The sequence below is a fragment of the Protopterus annectens genome, chromosome 13.part0, assembly GCF_019279795.1.
Source record: "Protopterus annectens isolate FY-2018-M chromosome 13.part0, PAN1.0, whole genome shotgun sequence".
Lineage (NCBI taxonomy): Eukaryota > Metazoa > Chordata > Ceratodontiformes > Protopteridae > Protopterus > Protopterus annectens.
Window position 1 is genome coordinate 118,925,904 of NC_056747.1, and position 15,078 is coordinate 118,940,981.

General features: G+C 38.1%; 1 protein-coding gene across 4 annotated transcripts in view; it reads right to left on the bottom strand.

Annotated features, from left to right (window-relative positions):
- LOC122817640 (FYN-binding protein 1-like) overlaps positions 1-15,078 on the bottom strand; it is a 688,236-nt gene that overhangs the window by 177,599 nt on the left and 495,559 nt on the right. The window lies entirely within an intron of this gene.

The following is a 15,078-nucleotide window of genomic DNA, read 5'->3' on the forward strand; positions in this document are numbered from 1 at the left end:
TTTATCTGTGACATTTGTACATTGTCTTGTGTATTGTGTTTAGTTGTAACACTGTATTTGTACTTATCTGTGACTTTGTGCATTGTCTTGTGTATTGTGTTTAGTTGTAACACTGTATTTGTACTTATCTGTGACTTTGTACATTGTCTTGTGTATTGTGTTTAGTTGTAAGACTGTATTTGTACTTACCTGTGACATTTGTACATTGTGTTGTATTGTGCTTAGTTGTAACACTGTATTTGTACTTATCTGTGACTTTGTGCATTGTCTTGTGTATTGTGTTTAGTTGTAACACTGTATTTGTACTTATCTGTGACATTTGTACATTGTGTTGTATAGTGTGTTTAGTTGTAACATTGTATTTGTACTTATCTGTGATATTTGTACATTGTCCTGTGTCTCATGCTTAGCTATAACATTGTATTATATATTTACCTGTGACATTTTTATGCCACCAGTGTATTGTGCTTAGCTGTGACAACACTGTGACATTTATATGTCATTCTATATCTCACTCAATGTATCATGTTGTACAGCTGCCTTTCAAAGTTCAAAGCTGTGCTTAACAGACTCATTTGCCTTTCGTGGACCACCACACAGTCTGTGTTTGACTTACAATGGAGCAGTATTTACTTAAAATTACTACCAGAATAGGTATCAAGGTTATTTTTAATGGAAGAGACAGATGTTGATAACTTTATTTCTTCTGGAAACCTGTTCCACACTCTTCCTCTCAGACTTGAATTTCTACTGCAAGTGATTGTTGCATGTGTTACTATTATGACTATTACAGCTGAAATTCAAGTTAGCAACCATGATATCATTATGTAGGTTCTTACATGCCTTGATTAGGTCATTACCCCTTACAAGCCTAAGATAAACAGAAAAGAAATTCAAAGTTTATAAGTGCTTTCCAGAAGTTATTGTTTTTACCTTTTTCAGCTTTGTAGTGAATGTGCACTGAATATTTTATAACCTGTTGATGTTTGCCTTCAGTCCATGCAGAAGGCTGCAATGCATTATGTACACAATCTTAATGCAATGTAAATAAATACTAAAGCTTCAGCTACCACTCAATTAGTTTGTTTATTTAACATTAGATACCCATTGTACAGGATCCCTCCAACCCTGCCTGAGAACACACATTTAAAAATGTACATATTAACAAGAAAAAAGTAGTTACAGACACATTTAAATGTGAACAAAATATAAAATGATAAAAAGACATAATGAACAATTATTATTGTTCAGTAAACAGTAAACCATTTGAATACATAGAAAGTACAACAAGATGAAAAACAGAAATTCCTTTTGCATTTCCAAATTGTAATTGTCAGATATGAAATGTTTCCACATTTACAGCAGGATTTTCTTGACAAACCAAAATACAAATATGTGCACCCCCATTACAAATATATATAAATATTTTAAAACAGCAATTTAATATGACACTGCACTTTGAAGTTTTAAATGATGAATGAAGAAATACAGAATGTCTTAACATGTATGGGGAAATCAGTAAAAAGGTAAAGTTGGGGCTTAATAGGGAAAGACACAGCAGAGCAGCGTACCCCTCACCGATGAGCTAAGTTGTGCTACTGCACAATTTAGTGATTCATAGTCATGTACACACCCACAGTGCAACATCTCATAAAATGAGGATTTGTGTGGCTACAGATCACTCATCTCAGCAGTTTTGCACTGCATAGTCAAGCACCTTAGCAGCCTGTGTTACAAAGTAGTGCAGGTCCTAGCAGACAATAAACAAACACAGACTCCATCCCACCAATCAGACACACAGGCACCCACATACCTAAACTCACAATAAGCATTCATGCTCAGATACACCCGACCCATTCACACGCTGCCACTGTACCCTACCCTCCCCCCACAAATAGCCACACACTCCCTTACATATATTTAGTACTACTTCCTGGGCCAGCAGTTTGTGCAGGGTAAAGGTGCCCTACTTTCCTGTGAATATTTTCTTCATTGAAATGCACACATTTACATGCGCAACACTAACTAGCAGAATACACGCATGACATGAGCAACACTAACTATCAGAATACACACGTGCATTTTCTGCATTGCTCTTCCTGTTAACTTGTTGAGCCACAGTGTGTGCCTCACATACTAAGTGAATAGACCAGTAGACCCCATTACTTATGGGTCGCATTAGCACAAGCCTCTCCATGGACTACCTTGTTTAGTTATTATTTATTTTCTTGCATTTTGTTAACCAATTTAGCCCTGCTGGGCAAAGCCCTTTTTCAGAGGGAAGCCAGGAAAAAGAGAGCAAGAAAAAATTAGTCATAACAATGGTTATACGGAAAATCACATTCATAATACAAACATCAGCATGATAAGAAACGTCTTAAAGGTGCAAAGTATCTTGTTAAGGCAGACAAATATAATCACAAAAATGAGTTTGCTTTTTTGCTCAGTCTGAATATCAGGAAATAGATAATCAAAACCAACAAAATCAGCTCAAATGAGTAAAAAATGTTGACAGAGTGGTCATACTTTGTGTCATTTAAGTAGTTTCTGCATGAGGTTAACTTTCTAGTAATGACACAGTAAGTCCTTTTTATAACTTTTTTTTATAAATATAAACTTTATTAGACTATATTGAAATGTCAAAAAAATAATAACTATTTATATTTAGCAGTAACATAAGTAATAAAAAAGTATCTTCAACATAAAAGAAAAATAATGAAAAACCTTAAATAACTAAACCTAAAACAACTGCTCATTTTTGAGTCAAGGTTTTGTCGATGTACAATTACTGCAGTTTTACTGTCTTTGTGTTCTTGACCTTCTGATAACGCTTATCAAATTTAACAGTGCTGGTATAAACTTCCTGAGGGAGCTCTAGGTGGTGGAGTGTGCTGGGGGGTTAACAATCATACTGACCTTTAATCATAACTCAATATGTAGATTAAATTCCATCCCTTTTTCTATTGACCTGTCTTCTTCTTCATCTTCTTTCATCAGACCTTTCAACAGCATTCTCAGTTCCCTCCCTGTAAGCACTTCCATAAACTTCCAATGTCTAGTTATAACATTCTTGGCTAGTAGAAAAATTAAAGTAAGTAAACATCCAATATGCTGGGTAAGATAACTGTCTTCCATACAGTGTAAATATCTTCCTAATGCATCATCAACAATTTTTGGATTTGAGTCTTAAATCATCACAGATTCTGACAAAGCCAAAAGACTTGTAAGCAATCCCCTACCTATCCAGCATCACATCTGTATCTGGTAGTATGTGCTACTGGGAACATTTTGCCAATAACAACTTGTATGTAAAAATACCTGTGCAAGTACTTCCAGGAATTATTCTAAACATTTGTGCCTTGGTTGGGACCTTCGGCATCTTTGAAATATAAAACCATCTATAAAGCGGTATGTCTGTGCTTAACCGTTACATCCATTCTTCATTTTAATCATGGCTGACCTTCTTAATATATGCAGTGCGCTGAACGACTTGGAAATTAATCCCCTTTCTTTCTTTTCTTCAATCCTTGCATTCCTAATAAAGGTTTTACCACCTGTAATTGCAAAACATTTGGCACATTACACCGTTTTAATCTGTTAACCTTTGTACTAATAATGAGTATTTAAGGTGCAAGTTTTCCAGTAATTGAAGTCCATCTTGTGTTCCTATCAGGCTAGTATTGAATTTACTATTTGATAGCTACACCTCACATTATCTTGGTAATGCCTCCAGCTTCAAATCATTGACTGTACCTGCACCTGATACAATTAGAAATTAATTACCATCCATTACAAAGGTGATAGCAGAAGCTTTAAACCCTGTGACAGGGTGACTCTCTTCCAGGATACTTGAGGATTGTGACAATCCCAGATGAATTCTCTAACTCATTTATTTAGTTTACCAAATTTACTTCCAGATAAGGGAATTTGGAAACAATGTGCTACATACAGTATTATGGCAACACAAATAACTGTAGAATTTGGACTTTTTTCTAGGTGTAATGCTCTTCAATTCCATCTCTGCTAAAGACTCTTTATCTTCTGAAAAATAGCTTCATTGGGTAGGGAAACCGATTCATCCATTGTAGGCATAAACCATACATTTGGGTATTTAAGCTTATTGTAGACCAAAATATAAAGGAGATTAGCCCTCAGTTCCTCCACTGGAACATAATTAATTGATACAGCTCTTTTTTGGGGGGAGGGATGTTGTTACATAGCCTGATACCCTACCAAATCATCAACAATCTCAAATAATTTAGGTATATCAGTTTGGGAGCATTGCAAAGACAAGATGACATCTTTTATGAGAGGGACATTTTAATGTATAAAGCTCCCCAAACATAATCTTGCATATCAGAATCACTTATACTCACTCATGAAGGACCGAGGTAAGAGCAAATAATAATGTGGACAAAGGACAGCCATGTATTGTGCCTCTGTGTAGACTCAAGCTTTTTGAAAGCCTGGACATCACTTTTACCAGCACCATTACCCATTATAAATCCTTTGTAGGAGTTAATTTAATTCTACTGCAAAACTCACTTTTAGCAAAACTTTATATAAAGACTCCCATTTAATTCTATTGATGGCTTTTTCTGAATCTTATCTCAGTAGTGTTATTGGTTTCTCCTAGTTCTGTGCATTGCAGATAATCATCATGGAATGTATGATATTTTCAAGCATTTTCTGCCATTTTAAAAATTCAGACTGATCAGAATGAATTCAAACTAGATGATATAACCATCACCCTTTTTGCCAGTACAGCCACAAAGACCCTGCTGTAATCATGGTTTAGCACAGGCATGTTACCTTAGGAATAAGACAATCTTAACCTTCTTTCAGTATCACTGAAATCACTGCTCCTCACCAACAAGCTGGTTGTCCCTGACCTTCAACCACTTACTTCATTAGACTGTCCCAAATCTTACGTACGGCTAATCTCAAATTCTTCCATACCTCTATAGGAATGTAATGAATCCTTGGCAACTTACCCAGAGTTTGTGCATTCAGTGCCTCTAAGAGTTCCTTTTGTGATATGGAGTCGAGTAGAACCCATGCCTAGTACTCTGTTAACTTAGGCAATTTTACCTTTTCTAGGAGGTGTTTAATCCCCAGTAACTGCTGCAGATACTTTCTTTCTGAATTAAAAGACTGATAATAATCCTTTAGTCCCCCTGTCCCCATCTTATACTTCACCCAGTTCGTAGAGTATTTCCTGTTACATGGCACTTACGTTTATATACTACTCTTTCTGAATTTTGTTGTCTTAACTAAACCTACTATTGACTTTAGGTTAGTACGATGGGTGTATTTGCAAAATGTATCCCATAAACAGCCAACCTCTGAAAGAAAACTATTTTATCATTCAAATGTTTCTGGACTTCACACTTAGCTGTATTTAGTTTAGTGTCCTCATCTGGCCACTGGTCTCCCCTATCCCTAATTACAGTACACTGTTCTTATCTCATCCCAGACCACTTTATAATTACCTGTTTCCTCAGCCCTTCTTTGTTTTGTATATTGAATAACCACTTTCTTAAGCTCTTGTTTGCAGAAATTCCACTTCTCCTCATCTGTAACTGCCATATCCTAACACAATTCTTGCAGGGTTAATTAAATAAGCTTGTTCCTTAAACATATAAATTCTGCCCAGTATAGACCATATCTTCTGTTTCTTGGAACTGAAAATATATACTGTATTCCTTCCTCTAGCCCCTATGAAAAAAAAACTTCTGTCAAGCTCGTAGAATTAATGTAATGAAAAAAAATATTTCTGTTATCCTCAAACTCCTTGGGCCAACCCTGACATCAGAAAGTTCTCTCACCATGTTTCAGTTTCATAAGATAATAGTAAGTCCCTCTTACACTGTATTATAGAACTCATAACATGCCAATTACCCTAATTCTAGTCTTTTTGGGGATGTAGACAGAAACCAGTGACACTTTTCCATTAAAATCTCTTACCTGCTACACAACAACTATTGGATTAATTAACTATTCCTGTGGGTCAAACTGCAGTGCCCTAGTTAGAAAAATTGCCACCCTCTTCTTCTGCTCCGTGGACATGAGGCACATATTACCAACCTTAGCCCATGTCTTTGTAGTGTCAAGTGTTTTGCTCCTTATTAAAAAGGTGAGTTTCCTGAAATGCTTTTTCATGGCCACTTTCCCTTTCTACTGGAATAAGTTCATTTACATTTCACTCTCTAACTGGTAGCTCACCCATATTGTTTTTAAATATTTTCAAATGGCACTATCCAACTTGTTTTCTACACAGTGAGCTACTGATATTCCCTCAGGAATCCTTGCAATTTTAATATCCCCTTTATAGATGGCCTAGCCTCCCTTCGTTATTGATTTTATTGTATTACTTTGCATGAATGACTGCCCCCAAGCCACTTATTATATTTTGTTCTATTTCCTGTGACTTAGTTTAGGCCCCTCCCCACTATAGACCAGCGATTTTCAACCTGTGTGCTGCAGCACGATACCGTGCCGCAAGAAATCAATGGGTGTGACTCAAGATTTTTTAAAATATTGGTAAACATTTTCAGATCCTTGATACTTCAAGAGCTTGTGATTCCCGTCACAGTTGCCTAGCGTTATCAATGGCTGCTGCCTCTTGCTGGTGCCCTGTTTGAAACGCCATACAGATACTGACACAGCTAGTAAGAGGCAGGAGATGTAACAGCAGTAGCACTAGCAGTTAAGAATGATGCTTTTGTCAGTTTGTAATTCCAATTTGGTTTAAAAAAAAAAATTCTTAAAGCCTAAAGTCACTCCATTGTGCACACCTTCACTGGGTGTGTGTCTGTCTGGCTGCTGTAAAGTATATGCGTATTTATGTATGTATGTATTTGTATGAGTGTGTTTATGTTTCTGTCTGCATATGTGAGTGAATGTGTGTATGAAAGCAAAATGTATATGTGCATGAGACAGACTGAATAGTAAGCCTGATCAAAGCCGTTGTGTGTGTGAAAACAGAAAACTCTGTATGTGTGTATGACTAGTGAGATCAATCGAGCCATTATTTTACACTCATTATGCAGCGCTTTTGCTGTTTAGTGAGTGGAAAATAAAAATAAATGAAACCAAAAAAAGGTACGTGCATGTGCATGTGAGTGTGTGTGTGTGTGTGTGTGTGTGTGTGTGTGTGTGTGTGTGTGTGTGTGTGTGTGTGTGTGTGTGTGTGTATATGAGTGCATGAAAGCAGAAGAGACTGTGTGTGTGCGTGTGTGTGTGTGTGTGTGTGTGTGTGTGTGTGTGTGTGTGCACGTGTGTGTGTGTGTGTGTGTGTGTGTGTGTGTGTGTGTGTGTGTGTGTGTGTGTGTGTGTGTGTGTGTGTGTGTGTGTGTGTGTGTGTGTGTGTGTGTGTGTGTGAGAGAGCGATCACTGGCAGCAGCATCAGTTAGAAGAGTTTTGCACACTTTATACCTCTCAACCTCTCGGCACAAGAAGTCTGGACAGAGCCACAAATAACTGAGTACAGACAACCAAAAATAAGGACAGATTTTAAATATTGCTCTTATAAACTTGACTAAGGGAAACAACAAAAACAATTGCAAATGAAATCTCAAGAGTAGCTGAAAAAAATCACTTCACTGGTACTAAGAGCTTGGATCCATCTGTTTCTTGGTACACGATCTCTTCATTGATTAAAATGCCACACAAAGCATGAGCTTTCTTATTTTGTAGGTATGATATCATAGCTTTTTATCTTGCATCATCTGTAATATTCAGGGCAGGTATGCAATTTTCAGTGCTTGAACCTGTTTACTTTACATTGGGTTCAAAAAACACTGGCCTGTGAGGTGATATTGGTTTTCATGCATGATTTATATAACTTGTTTGTAGAAACGTTTGTGTTACTCCCTTTAAAAATGATCAAGGCCGTCTGTGCTGTCCCCACTGACTGTGTTTGAAATGCTGTGCAGCCATTCCTTGTAATTAAATTGTTCTGTGCTGATTAACTGTATCTTACGACTTAATATTCATTACACTCTTTGACTAGACTCAGAATGAAGCCGTCATGGTCACTGACTTCTGTCTGAAATTAAAACACAGAGAGAGTTTTTTGTTGATAGTGGGGCCTATTTATTCAAAGAGTTGGTTGCTGTAGAATTAAATGCATGTTTTTAAAGGCAGCTGGGAAGACAATATGAATGTGTATGGATTCAATCCCATCAAAAATGTTCCTTCAAGGCAGCTCCAAAAAGTTTCTGATAGCCACAGCAGTTGTAATAAGAGGAATACCGTTATGAGTACTTGTATATTGCATATATTTTACAAGCTATGCTGACTTATTTACTGAAATAGTCTGTTTATAAGGAGAATACCACTTTAAGATTTTATCTGAGATAATACCAATTACATTGTTCAAAACAGGAACATATTTTACTTGATTATTAGGATTTGTGTTAGCATACATTTTCTGAAACAGAGGTGTGCGTGAGACAGTGAGTGAGAGTGACAGTAAAGAGGTTTGCATACTCTCTGGACCTTTTAACTGAAAAAATCTGGATAAATGCTCAAAAATAGGAAGAAATTTTAATTACTGCTCTTATAAAAGTACTAGTCCTTTATCAATGTTTGGCTGCTTGATTTTTATCAATGAACCTTGGGTCATTTGAAAGGACAGACTTAATGGAGCATTATGTTATAGTTTTTGGGATTAGTTATCATTTTAATGTCTATTAACTGTATTTCAGCTTTCAGTTGTTTTATTATTTCATCAGTGGATGTTGGGATATTAAGGAGAGTTTGCGATTTACTATCATTTGCAGCTTTTGGGACTTGTGTAGTTTGATGGCTGATAATGAGCATATGTGTAGTAGACAATGTCAAGGTCAGCTATATCATTAAATATTAAACACACGTAAAAAAAGAGGAAAAGATTTTTTTAAATCAATTGAAATTATACCTATTTTTTGTCAGATCTGCAAAAAAAATTTTTTTTTGGTGTGTTGTAAAATTTTTGTAATTGGTTTATGTGCGCCATGCAATGAAAAAGGTTGAAAGTCTCTGCTCTAGACAGTAACATTGTACCTTAATATTTAAGCAATAACCTATGACGTGGCGTATTATATTGAAGATTTACCCATGGTTGGTGTGGTTTAATCACGAGGGCAAAGCCTGAGTGATTAAATAAAGCTTATTGTGGATACATTTCAATATATCACAACCACGGAGTCGGTTATTATACAATGACATTATTTATGAAAAAATACTTACTTTTCTTAAATAATGTCTTTGTATTATGCCTCCGTGCTGCCCTTCCACGGTTTTGTGGTATCCTTGGGCTTTTTCTGATGTACTGCGCATGTGCATGGGACTTCTGTTCCCACGCTTATGCAGTACATCAGAGTTCTTCAAAGAAAGCAACGGAGAAAGGAAGATCACTTTTTTATTGAAAACAGAAAAAAAAAAAAAGAAATCAAGAGACTTTTAATGAACAAAGGAGAGCTGGGATGGACAAAATAAAAGGATAATCAGATAAGTTTCTCTAGTTTTGTAGAACTTACCTGATTATCCTTTTATTTTGTCTGCGCCATCTCTCTCGTTTGCTTCAGGTCTTCTGTTTTCTTCTTTGTTTGTTTTAAAAAAAGAAAAGTGAAAATAAATTGCGATATATACTAATGGGAAAAAAGTCCGGGCAACCGGACCTTTTCCCGTTGGTATATTCTTGGATTTACAATGGGCACTCTGGTTGGACTGGCCAGTCACCATGCTCGTGTTTGAATATTAATACCCAGTCATTGTATAATTACAAATAACAAACATCATGTCACAAACATTCATGAGTAGCATAACCTAATGCAAAAGAAAAATCAGTAAATACATATAAATGTTTCTATCTATTATGTCTAAGGACAGTAAACTCTTACTTGGCCAATGCCTGTTTGTTCTCACTTACCAATAGTTTGCTGGCTATAGAATAGTATAACAAGTTTGAACGATAAAACTCTGCTCACCTGCTCCCCCATTACTTACCTAACAGAAATCATTATACCAATTTGAAATCACTGAGTAAGAATTAACTGCTAGAATATACTACTCAAAACATGCCTCCATCAAACCTCAGTCAATATGTCTTAACGTCCCTTTCCCTTTAAAGCAATATTTTCAAAATACAGCTATAGAAGTTTCTATCAAATGCTTTTGCTACTATTAAACTAACAGTATCAACAATGCATTTTGAACATCAGAATCTCTGTCAAAGGTTCCAGTGTTTAAACTTTGATACAGCATAGTTCTATTTATATTTTTAATATAGGCAGTTTTTGTTATGCTTCGGGCACAACTGAGTTCATTGTTTTGCAGCTTATTTTCTTCTGTCACTAGACCCTGCAGAAGTAACTCTACTCCATCCCAACACAAATAACATCCTATAGCTTTATTTTTCCTGTCTTCTACTGTCAGATCTGATCCTAGGAGAACTCTTGTCAGCATTATGTGCTCCATATGGGAGCTTCCATTTACACAGAATATTCACAGTAAAATACCCAGCAACAATTACTATAAACAATATCCCATCTCAGAATAGAAGAACAATTACCCTCAGCTGTAAACAGACAGCACATTGTTATCTGGACTGCTCCTGGCCCACGAGAACAGTTTTAGTACATCCACATATCTAGATTTCTTAGAGCCAAAGCCTCACAAAAAATAAAATAAAATTACTTTTAAGTCAATCACATTGGGTGGTGCAGTGGTAGCGGTGTCACCTCACAGCAAGAGGTTCTCCTGTTCGATTCTCAGCTGGAGTGCCTTCTGTGTGGAGTCTGCATGTCCTCCCCAGTGGCGTTCGAAAGACATGCATGAATGGGTGTGCCTTAGTTGAAGGTTGGGCGTCGGGCTGGCACCTCGGCACCATAAAAATATACTGCCAATCATTGGCAGAATGGAGTTCTGCTGTGGCGACCCCTAACTGGGAAAAACAAAAAGAAGAACAAAAACAACTTTTAAGTCAATCACATTATTATGAATGCCATTGTATTACTATCTATGAGCTTTTTCCTTGTTTCACATCTCTTTTCTTAAGGTAGCCCTTTTTCATAGCGTGTTATATTTTAAATAGTGGAAATAGTTCCAGAGAGTACCTCCTTGAGTTTACTGGAACGTTTTTGCTCATTGCTGTGCTCTCCTTCTTGGTATAGACTTCTATCTTCACTGAGTAGTTCTTTTTTGTCTTTTGGAATTCCAGATTGCATTCAGTGCTTCTCAACATGACCGAATTACCTAGAGCAATATTTTACACCATTGAGTGGCTAGTCCTGCCATTGCACGCAGTCTGTGGTCCAAGAGGATACTGTGCACCACATTAGTTTACTAAAGCAGTTGGTCTATACAACTCATCCTGCTACACGGCACAATGTAGAGTCTATGATGCTGCCCACAGTTCCAATCATTGGGGAGTTTGAGATGGAAACACTCAGCATGTTTTTTCAGAGGTGGGAGGAATCTCACAGAGACAGAGGTGAGCATGCAAAATCCAAATAGGCATTGGACAGAGGTCAGCACTGAACCTTGTACCTTGTGCATGGGAGGCAAAGACATAGACATTAACCATTATGCCAACAAGTCATCAGAGGCACTTTAACAGCTTCTGGAAAGTAACTCAGTAGGACTGTGGAGGCATAAAAAAACATATCAGGCTGCAAGGCAAAGGCAGAAAGATGAAAAAGATAGTTAGACACCTTTTATAAGAGATGCCAGCAAAAACCTGCTTACCAGCCCACAGGACATCAAATGAAGATGGAAGGAATACTTCCAGCAGCTTCTGAATGAAGAAAACTCCACAGAAGCTGAATTCCCCAGGCACAGCCTACAATTAAAGAAGAGGAGCCCACCCCAGAAGAAGTAAGAACAGCACTAAGGAAAATGAAGTCAGGGAAAGCAGCAGGCTAGGATGAGGTCACAAAAGATATGATAAAGATGCTGGGTGAGATAGAGGAGAAATGGCTCCTGAGGGAACTCATAGCAGTGTGGATAGAAAGGTGCATCTCAGATAACTGGATAAGCATACTCATGCCATTGTACAAGAACAAAAAGGACATCCACAACTGTGGGCAGTAGAGAGGTATCAAACTCCTGTCACACTGCATGTTAAGTCCTGGTGAAAGTGATTGATAAATGGATACACAGAGTAGTAGACTGTAACATGGGAGATGAGCAGTTCAAATTAAGATCAGGATGCAGCACAACTGACCTAATGTTTGCAGTGAGACAGATAGTTGAGAAGAAGCTAGAGATGAGGAAAGAGAGAGAGCATTCCTAGACCTGGAGAAAGCATATGACAAAGTCTCAAGAAAGATGATCTGGGAAGTACTGTGGTGGTTCGATGTCAAAGAAACATTGGTAGAATTAGTGCAGGCTATGCAGAAAGACCCAATGACTCAAATAAGAACAGTGTTCAGTCTCAAACAGGGGTTTCTAGTGGGAGAGGGTGTGCACCAGGGTTCAGTTCTGAGCCCACTGCTCTTCATACTGGTGATGGCCTACATTAGCAAACAGTTTGGAGGGGACAGATCAACAAAGCTTCTGTGTGCAGATGATGTGGCGTTACAGGCAGACTCTGTGCAGGAAATTAAGCAAAGGATAGGAGAATGGAATGCAAAACTGAAGGCACATGGAATGAAACTAAGTACAAATAAGACAGGGATGATGGCAGAAAACTGGAGAAATCAGAAGAAGCTGAGAATAAGAGTATAAAGGACAGGTCCAGATAAAATCACTTTAGCTAGCAGATCTAGGAAGCTCTCTCTCTCTGGTACCCCCTCGTGGCAGGAATAAGGAGGGTATCAGAGAAAGAGAGTCTCCTAGATCTGTTAGCTAAGGTGATTTTTATCTACACTAATCCTTTACATTCTGATTCTTGTTAGTCCTGTCACCCTCTGGGTCACAGGTGGGATACCAGACTTCACTCGAACCCTCTGGATTACCTGTTTTAACAAAATGAGAATTTAGATAGAAGGGAAAATAGTGGAACAGATTACTACTTCAAGTATTTGGAAGGGGTGGTTGAGGACAAGAGAAATCTGAATGAAGGGGTCAAAGCTAGAATCAAACCAACTGGCATAGAGTTTCAGGTGTAGTGTATGACAGAAGAATGCCATAGAAGCTGAAAAGTAAGGTGTATAAAACAGTGGTGTGACCAGTAAGTACTGCTGTATGGTACAGAAACCTAGGTGGGGCATCTGAGGAAGTTAGAGGTGAGGGAAATAAAGTGCCTGAAAAGGGTGGTAGGATGCACACTGTGGACAGATGAAGAAATGAGGACATAAGAGCAGAAGCCAAAGTAGCTCCAGTTGCGGAAAAGATGAAAGAGAACAGATTACGGTGGTTCAGGCACATGTGCAGAAAAGCATAAGACAATCTAGTGAAGAAGATTTAGGACAGACAGGAGGAAGGTAAGAGGAAACAAGGGCATCAAGCAAAGAGGTGGATGGATTGTGTGAGAGAAGATCTGTGACAATCAGGCATGAGTGTCACAGAAGGCAGGAGTGTAGCACTGAATCAAGAGAGATGGTGACAGTTCACACGAAACCCCAACGCCATGTAGAAAATGGAAAAAGAGGGTTGAGGACGATGATGATTCAGTGCTTCTTCTGGATCAGTGAAAGACTTGGGATTTCCCGGTATGAAAATCTTTAACGTGGCAGAGTGAAAGAGTTTAAATTTCAGGTTCATTAATCTGAATGCCTTCGTGGCTGGTAGGAGGCTATTGCTTTGTCTTCTCATTTCAGAAGAAACATGCTGAGTCCCATATCCTCTAATGTGTATATATTTCAAGAATTTTCCAAGTCTCTGCTCGTGGCCAGAATTCTTTCCTTTAGTATATATGATTCAAATCTGACTAGTCATAGGTTCATAGGCAAATACAAAGGTAACTGCCCTTGTGGGCCATTTTAAGCCTAGCCATGCTTCCTTCTAAAGGGGAGAATCAAACCTTGTGCATTGTGCCTGTGAGGCAAACGCCTTAACCATTATGCCATCCCCCAGTTCAAACCACTATATGTTTCGGAATTCATGGTTCTCCTGTTTAGCTATCCGAAGGGTTTAGTGGGCTCACTCTAAATTGATTCTGTTGTCTGTTATTAGAAGACTTAATCATGATCCCTTTCCTTAACTGAAGAAAGTCCCACACTGACCTAAATGTTCAAGAATTCCACAAATTCATAGTTTTTTTTTTACAGTGGGCTCTGTCTTTGTAGTCCATACGTTTAGATCTAATATTATCCAGTTTGGCTTCTGAAGATTACAATCATAGTTTTACCGTAGCAATCCCCCATTGGTAACCATTTGAAATGTTGGGACCTGCTAGAGCAAGTCCCTAAATGTGTAGACTGTTTGGCTGACTGATCTGACTTGTTTATACCAATTCCAAGATGCCATTTCTCAGAATATTTTGAGTTATGAAAATCTCGCAGTTGATATATATATAAGTTTGGGGGTGGGTGCCCCTCTGCAAAAAGAACCTTTAAGGAGAAAGTGATTTTTGAGATTCACTCGTCCCCAGTTTTTTTTTGGTCTTTTTTTTTTTTTTGGCTTCTTGATACTCTGCATTTTGAGTGTGGAGATTTCAATAAGGAGTCCAATCCACCTTCTTGGGATATTTAAAACTGCACTCTTTGTGCTTGTTTGTTGTATATAACTTTCTCCGTCCCCACCCCAGGTCTACTGGACCCACTCTTGTCTCTCCTAGCCTAAACCCTAACTATATTTGTAGCCAGTGAGGAGATCAAAGAAAATGGTAGAGCATTATAATACTGCTAGGGACTGTACCCTAATCCCTTTCTGTACCCCCAGGCAGCCTTGTGAGCTCCACAACTGTGGCCATTGGGAGTTACGTGTACACTTCAGCCCCAACTGTGGCCATTGGGAGTTACGTGTACACTTCAGCCCCAACTGTGGCCATTGGGAGTTACGTGTACACTTCAGCAATCTCCTGAACATGTGACATCCTGCTTGCATCACAGAGTTTGTCAGGCTCTTAACACCACTGTTGCATGGAGTCTAGGGTGTTTCCCCTCTCGCCAGGATGGTGAGGCAATATTGGCCACCATTTCACATCCT